The sequence below is a fragment of the Lagenorhynchus albirostris genome, chromosome 15, assembly GCF_949774975.1.
Source record: "Lagenorhynchus albirostris chromosome 15, mLagAlb1.1, whole genome shotgun sequence".
NCBI classification, from domain to species: Eukaryota; Metazoa; Chordata; class Mammalia; order Artiodactyla; family Delphinidae; genus Lagenorhynchus; species Lagenorhynchus albirostris.
The window spans coordinates 18,509,077-18,526,375 of NC_083109.1; the positions used below are offsets into that span (position 1 = coordinate 18,509,077).

Here is a 17,299-nt window from a genome sequence, read left to right on the forward strand (position 1 = left end):
ATTTCATAACTCTTAATAATCTGTTCCAGTGCTGAGCAAACCATCTCCTTCTCCTGCCGTTTAACCCTTTGCTTTGATTAGCTGAAGTTAAACAGCCTTGGCATTCTCCATGTCAAAACATTTGAATACCAAAGAGCAGTTTCTAAATCAGATCACCTTAAACTTCCTCTTCCTTGTGGGCGGAAAGTTGTTTTCTGTAGAGGATTTTATTTTGAATTTTTTGTTGTGATGGCCACCTGAGAGGGTGGAGAGTGGGGATTTTTCTTTTAAGGAAGTATCTTAAGGAGGTGCTTTTAGATAGTCACCTCTTAAACTTGTTTCATTGGAGACAGAGAGAAGTCTTGTTAGGATGAATTTTGTAGGGGCTGCTTTTGTTTTAATCCACATTGGGATTCTATGGTGGCAGATGAGGCTTGTTATAGGTACCTGGGATGGGAACTGGAAATCTGGTTTTTAGTGTAATAGTGTTTATTATAATGGTGTGTGTCCCAGAGTTGCTGTGGTAAGACCCTTTTTCAGAATTAGAACTTTAAAGCTTCTAGGCTATTAAGAGAACTCATGCAGAGTTGAATGAGATGTGTTAGCTCACATCATATTAGACCCAGCCTAATGTGAAGCAGGGATTTGGGGAAGTCATGAAATGCCCAAGTGTTTTCATGTTGCATCAGTGTAAATGCCAGTGCAGTCCCGTCGCCTGTTTGTTCTTTTGCTTAGCTGTGGGCTGGTTGACCATGAGTTTGATTTTTGCCAGGATGGTCTGGGTCAGAAATAAGCATTTAAAAATCTTTGGGGGCTTCCCTGGTGGCGCAGTGGTTGAGAGTCCGCCTGCCGATGCAGGGGACACGGGTTTATGCCCCGGTCCAGGAAGATCCCACGTGCCGCGGAGCGGCTGGGCCCGTGAGCCATGGCCGCTGAGCCTGCGCGTCCGGAGCCTGTGCTCCGCAACGGGAGAGGCCACAGCAGGGAGAGGCCCGCGTACAGCAAAAAAATAAAATAAAATAAAATAAAAATAAAAATCTTTGAACAGCATTCTAAGGTCGTGTGCACTGTGGCTCTAATTTCTGTTTATATTAATATAATACTCGTGTTCTCTTCGACTTGCTTGGGTGTTTACTGATGAATGAGGTTCCTTTAACAGATATTACTGAGTATATGTTAATTCTTTTATAAGGAGTAAGTTAATTGTTTGAAATGGGTCATAGTTCAAAAGTGTACCCAGAATTTTACTTAGTTTTTGAAGAAACAAAACTCTTTCAAATCTGTTAAAAAGCAAAATTCAACTGAGTAAATTTTAAAGATCCTATTGGCATTATTCGACGATTCATGAATTGGGCAGCATCCCATCCAGCAGATGGAAAGGAGCTCTAAAGAGCTGTACAAAATGAAAGACTAATTTGCAGAAGGGGGTGGGACGAGGAAGTTACTAGCAAAGAGTGGATTGTTGGTGGCAAGGTCACTTTCCTTTAGAGGACCGCAGGGGTCTGTCAAGCACTAGGGCTGACCAGGTAATTCCAGATGGACTGGCTTAAGATTCCACTCCTGGGAGAGATTGCAACTGTAAATTAGGTGTTAAGTCTTTGTTCCACAGGTGACTCCATTTTGGTTCAGTTGTATCTCTCTTAACAAAGTTCTTCTCTGTTTAGTAAACAATATTTCTCATACCTTCAGCAAATTAAATGTTTTAACTTTCCACATTTTTCTACTTTGTTTCCTACCCTTTCATTCTCCTCTACTCTTAGATTTGACTCCATTGACTTTTTTTTGGTGGTCCTTGATTTTTTTTCTTTTTTATAAACTAGGTAGATAATACTATTCTTTGACTTTTTTTTGGTGGTCCTTGATTTTTTTTCTTTTTTATAAACTAGGTAGATAATACTATTCTTGGAAAGTGTTTTTTAACCACAAAGGTGCTGACAATGCGCAAATGCTGTGGATATAGGGCGCCTACGACTGTTGGACCCACAACAGACTGATTTGAGATTCAGTGTAACTTGGTAGAGTGGTATGTTTTGTTGGCACCTTCCATCTGTGGAAATCCTTGAGCATTTGCTGCCATATTTTCTAGACATGTCTCCTGACTTTCTTGAGTCCCCCCTGCCCGCCCTTTTTAAATTAGAAATATTCAACAAAATAATTCAGATGATATCCTACTTAAGAGAAGAAGGATGAGGTAGGATCCATAGGTAACATTGCACTGGGGAGTGGGTGCCCCCAATGTAGTGTGTCTTTGAGTCTTTGACCCCAATTCTTCAGTTTTCTCTAGTAGTATTTTACATTCATACCCTTGCCATAACGTCATGGTGGATGGCATTATGTCCCTACTCCTTGATTTTGGGCTTGGCTATATGACTTGCTTTATAGGCCAGTGGGTTGTTGGTGAACACGATGAAAGCAGAGGTCTGCAGTGTGCTCATGCTGGTGGGCTTGTCCTCTTGTGCCTTTGCCATCACCGTGAGAAGAACCCTGAGTAGCTGTAGCCTCTTCAGTGTGGGCCTCAGAGTGAGACCATAGAGCAGAGCCACCACAGCACATCTGTAGCTTAAAGCAGAGCCAACGCAACTCAGATGCCTGAGGGAAAATTAAATGTTTATGCCAGTGAGATTTTGTAGTTTGTTGTTGTACAGAATTATTGAGGCAATAGATGACTAATACAGTCACCCTGCTGCATCCAGGACAGTTCCAGGACCTTAGTAGCAGGCTTTCTTGGATGGTCTCTCCTCCTACCTGGCCATTTACAGGATTCTCAGCTGGCCCACCCCACCCTTTTCTTTCCACCTACTGTTTTCCTCATTCTACCTTATTGTTCTCTTCTACTTTATAGCTTTATAGCTTTATTACTTATATATTATGTTCTCTCCTAACTTTTCCATGTCCAAAGCCATTTATGACGCCTCCAGTTTGCCTTACACTCGTAACTTCTCAGCTCCTACTCCTGTTGCTTATGCCTTATTCTTTCGGTACCTTCCATTTCAGATTTCTGAGAGAAAATCGACGTTGCCCAGCAGGTTTTTTTTCCACCCCAGAAATATCATGTCCTCAGTTGTTGGCCTGTTTAGGCATTGGCCACCCTTAGGTTAGGCGCCCACCTCTGGTCCAGTTAAATGTGTCAGGGACGTGTTGGGATGAGGGACATGTCTTGAAATACATGAGTGCCTAATACTGCCTTACTAATGGAGGCCATGAATGTGTGGAAAGCTTAGTGATAAGACAAGTCTTTTACACAGTATTATATGTCATCTGGGGATTTTAGCTAGTATTGAAGCTTGTCAGTTTCTGGCCTCATCAGTTCCCCAGAGGGGAAGCTTTTAACTTGGCTTTTGCAAGTTTAAAATTTTCTGGGGCTGCATTCCATTTTTCAGTTTCCTAGTTCCAAGATAACCAGCCTTACAGCATGAGTTCTCAGGATGAACCTCTTTCAAGGAAAAATGTGAGAGAAGAGACTGTCTACTGGAAGGAAAGCTGACTCATGGCAAAACATTCCAGAGAGTTGAGAAGAAAATAAGTTGGCCTTATTCTGAAGTTTTAGGCTATTTAGGCTTTCCCATAGCTTTTCTGTATAGGGGGAGAGACTGGTCAAGTTAAAGCTGATTTATAGCAGTTATATGGTTGTGCTTAATTTAGATTTATCTCTTAAGTATTTATGTTTTGGGGTACTATTATAAGTGGTACTTTAAAAATGTTCATTTACAATTGTTCCTTGCTAGTATATAGAAATACAGTTGGCTTTTGTATGTTGATCTTAAATCCTATGATCTTATTAAACTAATTTACTGATTTTAGAAACTTTATTGTAGATTCTTTGGGATTTACTGTATTGATAGTTTTGTTGAGTGCAAATAAAGACAATTTTATTTCTTCCTGTTTAATCTGTATGCCTTCTATTTCTTTTTCTTGTCTTATTGCACTGTCTAGGACCCCAGTATGCTGTTGAAGTGATATGATGAGATTAGACAACCTTGCCTTGTTCCTGAGTTTAGGGGAAAATTATACAGCCCCATTAACAGTAGGTTTTTTTATCAGTGCTTTTTATTAGCTTGAGGAAGTTCACTTTTACTCCTAGTTTCCTGAGAGTTTTCATCATAAATGAATGTTGGAGTTTGTTACTTTTTGTGTATCTGTTGAGATGATCATGTGGGTTCTGTCTTTAGTCTGTTGATACAGTGAATTACATTAGTTGGTTTTTGACGTTGAATCCCTCTTGCATACCCAGGATAAATCCCACTTGGTCTTGATGTATTATCCTTTTTATACATTGCCATATTCAATATGATAGTATTTTGTTAAGGATTTTAGTGTCTTTGTTTTGATCTTTGTCTTTGACCTGTGGCTTCTTGTATTGCTGTTGCTGGATTTGGTGTCAGCATAATGCTGCCCTCATAAAATTAGATGGGAAGTGTTCCCTCTTCTTCTGTTTTTTTGGAAGAGTCTATTTAAAATATTGGTATACAGGAGATATTGCAGGTTCAGTTCCAGACCACTGCAATAAAGCAAATATTGTAGTAAAGTGAGTCACACAAATTTTTTGGTTTCCTAGTGCATATAAAAGTTATATTTATACTATACTATAGTCTGTTAAGTGTGCGATAGCATTATGTCTAAAAAACAATGTATGTAACTTAATTAAGAAATACTTTATTGCTAAAAAATGCTGACCATCATCTGACAACACAGGGTTGCCACAAACCTTCAATTTGTAAAAAATGTAATATCTGTAAATTGCATGAAGTGAAGTACAATAAAATGAGGTATGTCTGTAATTTTTTCTTTAATTAGTCAGTAAAATTTACCACTGAAGCAGTGTGGACTTGGAGTTTTCTTTGTTAGAAGGTTTTTAACTACAAATTCACCATCTTTAATAGATGAAGGCTGTTCAGGGTTTTTTTTCCTTTTCTTTTCAAGTGAGCTTGGCTAGTTTGTGTCTTTTGAGGAACTCATCCATTTCATCTAAGATGTCCAAATTTAGAGGCACAAAGTTAATATTATTTTCCTTTTAACTGTGTGTAGGATTCCTAGAGCCTCCTTTTTGAGTCCTTATGTTGGTAATTTTTGTCTTTTCTCTTTTTTTCTTGATCATTCTGGCTAGAGGTTTATCAACTTTATTGATCTGTTCAAAGAATTGGATTTTGGTTTCATTAATTTTTCTATTCTTATTTTTCTGTTCTGAACCTCATTGTTTTTTGTTCTTATTATGATTTCTTTCCTTCTACTTTATTTTTTAGACTTTTTAAAATATTCATTTTTATTATGGTTTATCACAGGATATTGAATATAGTTTCCTGTGCTATACAGTAGAACCTTGTTGTTTGTCCATCCTATATGTAATAGTTTACATCTGCTAATCCCAAACTCTCACTCCTTCCCTCCCCCACCCCCCTTCCCCTTGGCAACCACGAGTCTGTTCTCTATGTCTGTGAGTCTGTTTCTCTTTTGTAGATATGTTCATTTGTGCCATATTTGTCTTTCTCTTTCTGAATTACTTCACTTAGTATGATAATCTCTAGGTGCATCCATGTTGCTGCAAATGGCATTATTTCATTCTTTTTTTATGGCTGAGTAATATTCCATTGTTTACATGTACCCCATCTTTATCCATCCGTCAATGGACGTTTGGGTTGTTTCCATGTTTTGGCTATTGTGAATAGTGCTGCTGTGAACATAGGGGTGCATGTATCTCTTTGAATTATAGTTTTGTCTGGATGTATGCCAGAAGTGGGGTTGCTGGATCATATGGTAATTCTGTTTTTAGTTTTCTGAGGAACCTCCACACTGTTTTCCATAGTGGCTGCAGCAACTTACCCTTCTACTTTAATTTGATCTCCCTTTTTAGTTTTTTATGGTGGAAGCTTAATTTGAGTAAGCCTTTTTTTTTTCTTTTCTTTTTTTTTCTTTAATAAACTTTTAGTGCTATAAACTTTCCTTTAGGCACTGCTTAAGCTGCATCCCATAAATTTTTATATGTTGTGTTTTGATGTTCATTCAGTTAAAAATATTTTCTAGGACTTTGCTGGTGGTCCAGTGGTTAAGACTCTGCGCTTCCACTGGGGTGAGGGTTCGATCCCTGGTCAGGGAACTAAGATCCCACATGCCGTGCGATGTGGCCAAAAAAAATTGTTTTTCTAATTTCCCTCGTCGCTTCCGTTTTGACCCAGGATTGTTTAGAAATGTGTTTTATTTCCCATTACTTGTGGATTTTCCAGATACCTTCTTCTTGATGATTTCAAATTTAATTACTTTATGGCAGAGAATATACTCTGGTATAATTTCAATTATTTTTTTTGAGGGGGGGGTGTACACGGGCCTCTCACTGTTGTGGCCTCTCCCGTTGCGGAGCACAGGCTCCAGACGCGCAGGCTCAGCAGCCATGGCTCACGGGCCCAGCCGCTCCGCACCATGTGGGATCTTCCCGGACCAGGGCACGAACCCGTGTCCCCTGCATCGGCAGGCGGACTCTCAACCACTGCGCCACTGGGGAAGCCCAATTTCAATTCTTTTAATTAAATTTGTTGAGATCTGTTTTATAGCCAAGAATATAGATTATATTGGTAAATGTCCCCATGCACTTGAAAAATATTCTGCCTTTGGGACTTGCCTGGCGGTGCAGTGGTTGGGAATCCACCTGCCAATGCAGGATCGGACACAGTTTCAATTCCTGGTCCGGGAAGATCCCACATGCTGCGGAGCAACTAAGCCCGTGCACCACAACTACTGAGCCTGTGCTCTAGAGGCCGCAAGCCACAATGAAGAGTAGCCCCCACTCACCACAACTAGAGAAAACCTGCATGCAGCAACAAAGACCCAACGCAGCCAAAAAAATAAAAATAAATATTCTGCCTTTGTAGTGTGGAATGTTCTGTAAATGTTAATTAGGCAAGTTGGTTGATAGTGTTATGCATACCGTCTATATCCTTACCCATTCTTTGTCAGCTTGTGGAATTACTGAAAGAGGAGTGTTGAGTCTCCAAATATAATATATATAATTATATGCTATATGTGATTTAAATTATAGTATATATATTTTATGTATATATTTCTTCTTTGAGTTCTATCAATTTTTGCTTCATGTGCTTTGACACTCTGTTGTCAGGTGCATACATATTAAGGATTATTATATCTTCTTGATGAATTAACCTCTTTGTCATTATGTGAATGACTCTTAATATTCCTTCTTCTGAAGTCTACATCGTTTGATATTAATGGAGCCTCTGGCTTGCTTTTGATTAATACTTGCATGGTTTATCTTTTTCCATCATTTGATTGGAAATTTCATTTTCTATCTCTTTTACCTTGTCTTGAAAGTAGATTTCTTACAGAACGTATGTAACTGGGTCTTGTGATAATCTCTGCCTTTTAATTGAGATGTTTATTTTTTTTAAGTCTTTATTGAATTTGTTACAATATTCCTTCTACTTTATGTTCTGACTTTTTGTCTGGGAGGCATGTAGCATCCCAGCTCCCCGACCAGGGATCGAACCTGCACCCCCTGCATTGGAAGACGAAGTCTTAACCACTGGACCACCAGGGAATCCCCTAATTGAGATGTTGAGATTATTTACATTTAACATAATTACTGATATGGTTGGATTTAAATCTATCATCATATTAGTTGATTTCTCTTTGTTCCATCTGATCTGTTCCCTCTTCTCTCTTTATTTCTTCTTCTAGACTGAGGGGTTTAAACCCTCATTTTATCTCTATTATGGGTATGTTAGTTGTACCTCTTAAAAAATTTTTAGTGATAGCCCTAGGGTTTACAATATACATCACAGTCTACTTTCACATAATATTATACTATTTCACATTTCACATGCTAACAATACAATATGCTTCTAGTTTTTCCCTTCCATCCTGTGTGACTATTGGTGTCGTGTGTTTTACTTTTACATATATTATAAACTCCACAATACACTGTTACTATTTTTGCTTTAGATAGTTTTGGAATAATTAAAACTATGGGGGAAAGGTTTTTTATATTTACTTACATTTTGATCATTTCTGGAGCTATTAACTTTTATGTTAATAGCTGGATCCTCATTTTTTGTCAAGTATCATGTGCCTTTTACTTGAAGAACCTCTCTACAGTTTCTTGTAGGGCAGGTGTGCTGACATTGAATTACCTCATCTTTTGTTCATCTGAAAAGCCATTATTTTGCCTTCATTTTTGAAAGATATTTTTGCTGACTATAGCATTCTGGGTCATGAAGGTTTTTTCTTTCCCCCTTTCAGTACTTAAAAGGTATTACTCCTAAACAAACAACAACAACAAAAAAGGTATTACTCCGTTATCTCCTGGATTGCAAGTAGTCTGTTGAATTTTTTTTTTTTCTCAGAAGGTAATGTCTTTTTCCTCCAGCTGTTTTTCAGATTTTCTCTTTAACTTTGATTTTTAGCAGTTTAACTGTGAAGTGTCCAGGTATGTGTTCTTTGTTGTCTTTGTTTGCATACTGTTTATATTTATTCTGTAGGATTCTCTGAGCTTCTTAGATCTGTGGTTTGATGACTTTATTTTTGGAAAATTATCAGCCATTTTTCCTTCAAACATTATTTCTGCCTTGTTCTCCACCTCTAGTTGCATGTCTGTGGTATCATTTGATCATATCACAGCTCTTGAATGTTCTTTCTGTTGTGTCCTTCCTATCCCACCCCTATTCCCCCCTCTTTGTGTTTTAGTTTGGGTGATTTCTAGTGATCTGTCTTCAAGTTCATTGGTTCCTTCCTTGATTATATTGAGTGTTCTGGTGGGCCCATCAAAGGAACTTTTCATCTCTGATACCTTTACAAAAAAAGATAGCATTTCTGTTTGACTCTTTCTTACATATTCTGGCCTTCTGTTGAAATTTGCCATCTATTCATGCGTATTGTCTACTAAGTTCTTTAACATGTTAAGCATTGTTATTTTAAATTCCCTATCTGGGTCATCTCTCAGTCTGGTTCTCTTGATAGCTTTGTCTCTGTTTCATACCCACTTAGCTTTTTTGTATACCTTGTAATGTTTGATCAACTGCTGGACATTATTATAGAACAGTAGAGACTGCGTTGGACATTAAATATTGATATTGAGATTACATTAAGGGTAGGTTTTGGGGGGAGGAAGATCACATTTGTGCATATAAAATATTCAGGATCTGTTATGGGACTGGGAACATAATTTACTTTTTCCAGTTATAAAATTTTACATTTCTATAACTTACTGTTCTTTTTACAGCATCCCTAGGAGTTATCTTATCAGAACTTGCCCTCATAGTTACTTTCTCCTTTGTTTCTGCTCCCACTGTACCTGAAACTCTTCCTTAGTTCTGTTGGCATCCACACCAAATGCCATTTGTTAGCAGGTTTGTATTTTCTCACTAGACTATGATTTCTTAAAGTAGGTAGAGTGTCTTATTCATATTTGGATCTCTATGATCTTCTAACTACATTTTAAATATATATATATATATATTTGGTTAGAATTGAATTGATTTTATTAAACGATTTTTATTCCTTAGCCAGAAATCCACACTGCCTCCACCCACCCGCTGCCACCAGTTAGTGGGAATATTGTCTCTGGTTTTCCAGTCAACTGTGATGTATCTAAAAAATGCTCTGGAGTGGAAAGTGAGGCCTGGACATGGATGAATTTATGAAGAGGTAGCTCTTGCATTACATTTTTTTTTCCTCTACTAGTTTTATATGTATATTTTGTCTCTCTACCTTGACAGTAAGGTTTAGAGAGGAAATAGCTGTCTTCTGCTTCTCTTCTAGTGTCTTTTAATAAGTAGCACAATGTTGAGCACACGGTAGATGCTCAGCAAATAATTAAATTAAAAATTTCTGAGATTTAATGATACTAATGGATTTTGGAATGAGTTGCCAGTAGCTTTTCTTTTTCTGTTTATCCCTAAAAAATTTTGAGTAATGATGAGGATGATATTTTTCCATTCCTTACTGGCTCTGTTTTCTTTGGCAAGTTTCTTAACATCCTGTGCTTTGGTTTATTCAGCTATACAATGGGAATAATAACAGTACCTATCTCATAAGATTATTATGATGATTAAGAAAAATAATGCAGTAAATGTTAGTTGCTGCATTCTAGCTTCTCAGTTATTATTAGCAGTGCATGTTAGAAGGGCATCTTTAAGTGTTTAGACGCTAAGTTCTTTCAGTAGGAGGGTTTTGCTATCTGAAAACCATCTATCTCAGGATGGATAAATATAACTACTTCCGTATTAAATAAGGAAGTAACCTTTGCTCAGAATATTAACAACAAAAAGGGAGCAGAGCTAATTAATTTCTACCTTGTTAGCAATAATGCAATGTTGTACCTTCTCTCTATTCCCAGGGGCATAGAGATCAATACAGAAATAGAGTTCCCAGATCAGCCTTCCCTAGGACCAAAGGTACTTCATCTTACAGATCATTTTTTTTTCTTTTTTAAAAAAATTTATTTATTTATTTATTTTTATTTTTGGCTGCGTTGGGTCTTTGTTGCTGTGCGCTGGCTTTCTCTGGTTGCGGTGAGCGGGGTACTCTTGCAGTGCGTGGGCTTCTCACTGTGGTGGCTTCTCTTTGTTGCGGAGCATGGGCTCTAGGTGCTCGGGCTTCAGTAGCTGTAGCAGGTGGGCTCAGCAGTTGTGGCTCGCGGCCTCTAGAGTGCAGGCTCAGTAGTTGTGGTGCACGGGCTTAGTTGTTCCGCGGCATGTGGGCTCTTCCTGGACCAGGGATCGAACCCATGTCCCCTGCATTGGCAGGTGGATTCTTAACCACTGCGCCACCAGAGGAGTCCTACAGATCATTTTTAGTTACAGTTGACCGTTGAACAACATGGGTTTGAACTGCACGGGTCCATTTACATGCAGATTTTTTTTTTTTTTTGCTAAATATGTGCTAAAGTACTACATGATCCATGGGTGCAGAAGCTTGGATATGGAGGGTCGACTGTAAAGTTATACATAATTTTCAACTGCACATGGGGCATCTACACCCCTCACCCTCACATTGTTCAAAGGTCAACTGCATATTTTAAAACTATATTAATCCTTACCTTTAGGCATTATTTATTGTTGTTTATTTTTATAGTCTCTTCCTTTTTACCACCATTATTGACCAAATCATGTTCAATAGATGAATAAAGCCCAGGGGGAATTATAGAAAGGTGACGATAGCCTGGTGAGAGTTACTTAAAATATTTGGCAGACAGCTATTGGGAAAATATTGTTAAAACTGGTAAGGTGAAATTTCTGGATTCACTGTTTTCCTTACCTAACAAGAAGGTACAAAACACACAATTACAGATGAAAAAGAATTCTCCTTTGAATAGCCTTGGTGCCTGTATTACTGAACCCCTTTGTTAGATTATTGGTTATGATACTTGAACAGTACTCTCTTCTCTAAATTCAGTACACTACTATTATATGTGGGATAAGGTTAATTATTCATATACTTTTTAAGTTTTGGAAGGAAACAGGTGATATATTTGACCTGCACATCTGTGGTATAATCAGTTAATGTTTTAACTGCTGTGATACCAAGTATAAAGTGATAATAACATAGCACGAACTATGTTAGGAGCAATGGGAATGGAGAAGGGATTGAAAGAAGGGAAGTTTAAATAAACTTTTTTTAACCACAGCGATTTTTTTTCATTATACTAAAGAGTATTTCTTATACAAAAATATTTATTTATATAAATGTTGGAAAAAACTGAAAAGTATAGATAAACTGCTAAAGACTTAGGAATACATACACGCCATTAAAAATATATATATATTTTGGTAGTCAGTTTCCTCAAATAACTTTTCTCAGGGTGTAGAGGCTTGAAGAGTTCAGTTTGGTGTCAGGACATCCTGTTTGTACCTTGGTAATAGTACATTGCCTGATGGAAAGCATACCTCGAGAGGAATGTTGTAAAGAGCATTTGTGCTGACAAAAGAAATCTGCCCAAAGTATCTCACATACAGTCTTTAGGGGCCACTGCTGTCAGCTTTTTTCATGTTTGTTTTACATAAAGGCTTTCTGCAGTTTTTCATGCCTCGTGGATGGTGGCCAGACTTAGATCTGGTTATGAATTCCTGTCTCTTCTTTCCTTTAACCTTGAAAAAAACAGTTTTTATTATGGGAAATTTCAAACATACACGCAACTGGAGAGAATAATACAGTGAATCCTCATGCCATTCTTTTTTTTTTTTTTTTTTGGCGGTACGCGGACCTCTCACTGTTGTGGCCTGTCCCCTTGCGGAGCACAGGCTCCGGATGCGCAGGCTCAGCGGCCATGGCTCATGGGTCAAGCCGCTCCGCGGCATGTGGGATCCTCCCGGACCGGGGCACGAACCCGTGTCCCCTGCATCGGCAGGCGGACTCTCAACCACTGCGCCACCAGGGAAGCCCCTTATGCCATTCTTATGTGTCCCTTCTCACTTTCTTTTTGACCTAGAATATTTTGAAGAAAGTCCCGATAACCTATCATTTCACCTATAAATATTTAGTGTGTATATCTGTTGGACAGAAAAGCACATTATCATACACATTAACAGATTCCCTATAACCTAATTCCTTAACATTACCTAATACTGAATCTCTTGCCTTGATTTTTCTCAAAAATGGCTTTTTACAGTTAACTCTTTGAATCAGGTTCAAATAAGGTCCACCTAATGCATTTGATTGATATCTTTTAATCACGTAATAAATTTCTTTTAATCTGTAATAAATCCCCTCTTTGTTGTTGTTGCTGTTACACCATTTATTTGTTGAAGAAACTGGGTTGTTCCCCTTCTCCACATTATGGATTTTGCTGATTGTATCCTTGTATCATATAACATGTTACTCTTTCTCCATATTACCTGTAAACAGGTAGTTAGATTTGGAGGCTAAACTATTTTTGTAATCATTCAGATTTTTTATTATTCATAGGTGGTATATTGTACTTCCCGTTCACATTAGAAAGCCATGTTTGACTGTCCTACTTTGTATGCTAAGAATTGGCGGGTTCATGTTGGCATAGCCTTTTGTTGTCAAGTTGTATTACCCCGTTTGGCCAACAAAAATCCATGGGGTGAATTTCTGACAGCCTGCGGATTTCCAGGTCTGTCCATCTTTCATCAAATGGTCCTAATTTAACCCTTACTGATGATTGTTGCCTGAATCATTTATTTCACTATTGTTACACTTTAAGAAGACAGAGACTTGTAGAAAATGAAATGAAAAGTTTTGACTAAGAACTTTAAAAAAAACAGAGTAAAATGAGGTGTCTGAAAAATTCGTTTATGCAAAGTACATTTTTGTCTGATTATGTTTAGTGAAAGAAGTGTAGAAAGGAATGTTTAAAAGTTGTATGTTTAGGAATTCCCTGGCGATCCAGTGGTTAGGACTCTGTGCTTCCACTGCTGTGCAGCACGGCCAAAAAAAAAAAAAAGTATGTTTAGGTAAATTCCCCTCCATTTATTTGTTTTTGAATGAGTTATCTTTAACAGGTTTTACTGGAACAGATTTTTATTTTTTTTAATTTATTTTTTGGCTGTGTTGGGTCTTCGTTTCTGTGCGAGGGCTCTCTCTAGTTGAGGCAAGTGGGGGCCACTCTTCATCGCGGTACGTGGGCCTCTCACTATCGCGGCCTCTCTTGTTGCGGAGCACAGGCTCCAGACGCGAAGGCTCAGTAGTTGTGGCTCACAGGCCTAGTTGCTCCGTGGCATGTGGGATCCTCCCAGACCAGGGCTTGAACTCGTGTTCCCTGCATTGGCAGGCAGATTCTCAACCACTGCGCCACCAGGGAAGCCCAGATTTTTTTTTTTTTTTAACATTTATTTATTTGAATGCATTGGGTTTTAGTTTCGGCATGCGGGATCTTTCATTGCAGCGTGTGGGCTTAGTTGCCCCGCGGCATGTGGGATCTTAGTTCCCCGACCAGGGATCGAACCCGCACGTTCCCTGCGCTGGAAGGTGGACTCTTAACCACTGGACCACCAGGGAAGTATGGGAACAGATTTTGAGCTAGACTCCTGCTTTTGGATTCTCATGCATTTGCGAAATATTTTTATCTACGTTGGGGTTTGCTCCAAGGATAAGAAAGTTCTGAGGTTACTTTGGTTGGGGATTATGGATCATGAATCCATATAGGTCACTTGAATCCTTATAGGTCATTTTTTCTCACTGCTGTAGTCCCATATTTTTCCTGTTATTCTACCTGGATGGCTGTTGTATAAATATCAGTAGTAATATTTAACCTTATATAGTACTTCCTATGTGCCAGACACTGTACTTTGTTATTTGCATGTACTAGTTTATTTAATCCTTACATGATTATCATCCCTGTTTTACATATGAGGAAACTGAGTCAGGGAGATTAAGTGATTTGCCTAGGTCACGCAGCTAATAAATGGCAAGAGCTAGAATTTTGGACCCAGACAGTTCGGTTGCAGGGTTTATGTTCTTAGCAGAAGGACAGAGTGGATTATGTAGTGTCTCCGTTACTAGAAAAATAGCTCAGGTGCACTGTCCTACTATCCCTGGAGGATAATCTATATTTGTATATCAGTAATCTGCATATATATGTGTTTTGTTTGCTTGTGTCTGTATATATAGAGAGACACATGTATACACGTAACATGTCCACTTGGAAGGGCAAGTATGTAGGGTTTTCCCTTCAGGAAGGTCCTTCTTACTCAGAAACCTTTTGTGAATCTCTTAACTGGACCTTAGTTGGAGGTGGCGGAAACAGCCCTCAGACTCTGGTATTATCATCTGGGTCAGAATAGATGGGAAGTTCACAAGAGAAACTTGGCAGACAGCTTGAGGTCACAGTCTGTTCAGAGAGCAAGTAGCTTGAACTTTAAAGCAAAAAGGGTCCAATGGCCAGAGTAGTATCCTGTGTGAATCAGCCACCTGGATCTTAGCTACACAATTTCAGGTTGTTTTTGGAGCAGAAATGCATATAGCTCATATCCAATACCATAAAAACAATTTTTCAAATTCTGCAAATCATAATAAATAGCAGCCGTAGGTCTCAGTTATAGAACCAAGAGTCAGGAGGTACTATAGACTATTTGTCCCAAGTATATCTCTGCTATCTCTTTGCTAAGTAATTTTTTTAAATTGAAGTACTGTGTCTCATATTTCAACAAATTGTGAAATAATTTTCTTCCCCTCTTTTGCCTCCCCCATTCTGTTTTTACTTGAGCAAGTAAATTCATTATTTCTACCAAGTGTCAGTTCAAATGAATAATCTGAGCGGTCATGTTCTTTCACCAACAAAGTCACTGTTGACTTTTATATTCGAATGGTGCTTGTTTTGTATTAGTCTGGTAAGAAGTTAATCTGTGTGGATAAGAAAATGATTAGATCCTCAAGGATCTGAACATTGTTGTAACAATCTGATGTTTTAAGCAGTTGGGTATCACTGATAGGGATGAGTTAATACAAAACTATGAGGAAGCCTCCTCAGGTCAGGAGCTGAATGAGCTGGATTTATCTAGTGTCTTTTAGCCTGTGTGTGAAGCTTCCAGCAGCTGTGTACCAGTGGTAAACTTGAACAGGAAAGGCCTCAAGGGATTGATTCTCTAGGTGTAAGAGCGAGGGTGGATTTAAAAACAACATATTTCTTAATTTTATTTATTCTATTTACAGACTCAAATATTGACACTTTTATGTAATTTTGGTAATCATCATTCCATGGTTAACTTTTCCCAAATTTATAGAATTTCTTAAAGTACTTAACACATTTTGTTAAAGATGTTCATGCCTTCTAACAGAAGCAGATTTCCTAAATCATCCTCTTGACTTCCATGCATTCTTTCCTTTTTAGTAAGTTTCTTTCCTTTTTAGTAAGTTTCTCTTGGAGAAAAAAAAAAAGAATTTATTATTACCCTTCTATATTTAAAAAAAAAAACCTAGCTCTTATTCACCTGGAGAATGGAGAACTTGGTAAAAAGGGGAATATGTTAGTGTTTTTGCAGGATTCGTTTACCATAGTTTTTTTTCTCTTGGTGTGTGGTTATTATATATCCTGGGTCACAGAATTAGACAATTTTAGGGCATAGGATCCTTAGGAAAGGGTTTTTAAAATCTGAGGTCAAATACCCTCATTTTAGAGTTGAAGAAACAGAGTTGATTCTTTTTTTTTTTTTTTTTTTTTTTTTGCGGTACGCGGGCCTCTCACTGTTGTGGCCTCTCCCGTTGCGGCTCCGGACGTGCAGGCTCAGCGGCCATGGCTCACGGGCCCAGCCGCTCCGCGGCATGTGGGATCTTCCCAACCCGGGGCACAAACCCGTGTCCCCTGCATCGGCAGGCGGACTCTCAACCACTGCGCCACCAGGGAAGCCCCAGAGTCGATTCTTTAGCTTCATTGGTGACTGTCCTGTATATCTGCTCTTGTTGGTTGCTTAGTGAGGTGGCCAGCTCCTCAGAGATATGATAAACCATAAAACCAGAGGAAGAAGTTGAATTTGGTGTAATAGAAATTCAAGATGAATATTGTGTTGGGCACATACTAACACAATTCTGGCTAGAATTGAGTTAATAAAGACAAGCTACATGTGAGTTACCCTCATGTGGCTGATTGAGTCAGTTCCAACATGGTGCCAGACTCTACAGTGGGAGGTTGGCCTCATGTCTGGCCTGTGTAAGTGGGCCTTGGCATCAGTCCCTTGAGTAGGTGGTCACAGCCGGAGCAGTAGAGTAGGTCTCGCTCGGTATGCATGATGTGAACAGCAGCAGCTACATCCTTGAGGAAAACTTGAGGTTGTTTCCTACAAAATGGGTGATGTTTGTACAGATATATATATTTTACTGACCTTATAAACTCTTCCTTGGTTCTCATAGTTTTGAAGTTGTTTCTTAAGGGCTTACAAGAAGAACAGTAACATCATATATAAATAATAATTTTGTATCTCTCTTTCTAGTTTATACATCTCATAATTTTTCCATGTATTCTCTAGAATGTCCAGAGCAATGCTTGATGGATGGTGTCCTTGTCTTTTTCCAGACTCCTTAATAGGAGTGCCTGTAGCATTTCACCAGGAGGTTTGATTTGGTTTTGGATGGATATTTATGAGTCGATACTACTTCAGCTAGATAAAGTGTCTTAGTTCAGCTTTTGATTTTGCAGATTAAGGAGGAAACAACATAGAAAGTTCAGGAGATGTAAAGCAATTATACTCCAATAAAGATTAAAAAAAAAGAACAGGAGAGAGCTGAAAATATGTGGGGTATTAAATACATGGGGATATTTATCCTAGAGAAGAAAAAACTATGGGGTAATTTCATTATCCTCAAGTATGGGTAGGACCTTTGCTGGCAAATTAAAGCTTCCAGGTGATCTTTGAATATGAGA

General features: G+C 38.4%; 1 protein-coding gene across 1 annotated transcript in view; it reads left to right on the forward strand.

Moving 5' to 3' along the window:
* CHD6 (chromodomain helicase DNA binding protein 6) overlaps nt 1-17,299 on the forward strand; it is a 211,562-nt gene that overhangs the window by 30,510 nt on the left and 163,753 nt on the right. Inside the window, exons 2-3 of the mRNA XM_060122500.1 lie at nt 9,486-9,627; nt 10,319-10,376. The gene's annotated coding sequence lies outside the window, so the exon portion shown is untranslated. The remainder of the gene's footprint in view (nt 1-9,485; nt 9,628-10,318; nt 10,377-17,299) is intronic.